The following is an 808-nucleotide window of genomic DNA, read 5'->3' as shown; positions in this document are numbered from 1 at the left end:
TGCCACAGCATGGGCCATGGCACAACTGGCTGGTTTACCAAGTAGCTGGCATAAACACCAACACCAACTGCTACCCTTACAGGAAGACATGAAGGATGTTAAATATCCCTCAAGTCTAGTTTTATGTGCCTCTTACAGCTTCAGCTATTTACGTTGCCTTCCAGGCAGGTATTTACGTTTGCAATCTCTGGTTCTAAAATGTTTTTGCCACCCAACCTTGTTAAAGGTAGATAATATTAAGTTTCTTTTTTGTTTTTTCTCACTCAGTCTGCATGTTCTCCCTCTTACTCTTCCCGAGGAAGAGAAGAAAGAGCATCAATGGCAAATCGCAGTTGCAGCGAAGCGACACCGAGAGCCAGCTTCAAGCTCAGGAGAGATGCTGCACCTCCTCCTTGCGGCTCCTGGTGCTCTGCACAGTGCACAAAAATTTCCCTAGTAATGACCTGTGCAAATGATCCCTGAAAGTATAGTTTTCTTATTAGTTTGTAATACTTGAATTTCTCTAGGTGATTTCCAATGCCTCCCCTTCCTGGAGAGGAAGTTGAAAATATAGCTAATAAACGGCATGATAGGAATCTGGGCCTAGATTTGTCTGGTTCCAAGGCTCACATTATGTCCAAGACTCCGTGCTTCTTCCTTTTATACCTAAGCACTGGTGAGAACACAGATGATGGATGATAATAAGAGTTGCTGTTTGTTGAGAGCTGCCAGGTCCTGTGGTAAGCGTTTTAAGTTCTGAAGCACTTCAGAGTTTTAAAGGTATTGTTTTAAGCTACTAAGCTTGGATAATTTTTATGCAGCAATCAAT

The 808-nt window shown here is 42.6% G+C and overlaps 1 non-coding gene across 1 annotated transcript; it reads right to left on the bottom strand.

Annotated features, from left to right (window-relative positions):
* Positions 1 to 258: 258 nt before the first annotated feature.
* LOC138400329 (small nucleolar RNA U3) lies at positions 259 to 474 on the bottom strand. Its single transcript, XR_011236237.1, has one exon. It is a non-coding gene; the product is annotated as a small nucleolar RNA U3 (small nucleolar RNA).
* Between the last annotated feature and the right edge of the window lie 334 nt (positions 475 to 808).

The sequence above is a fragment of the Eulemur rufifrons genome, chromosome 19 (assembly GCF_041146395.1).
Source record: "Eulemur rufifrons isolate Redbay chromosome 19, OSU_ERuf_1, whole genome shotgun sequence".
In the NCBI taxonomy this organism is placed as follows: Eukaryota; Metazoa; Chordata; class Mammalia; order Primates; family Lemuridae; genus Eulemur; species Eulemur rufifrons.
This window is presented reverse-complemented; position numbering and strand designations above follow the sequence as displayed.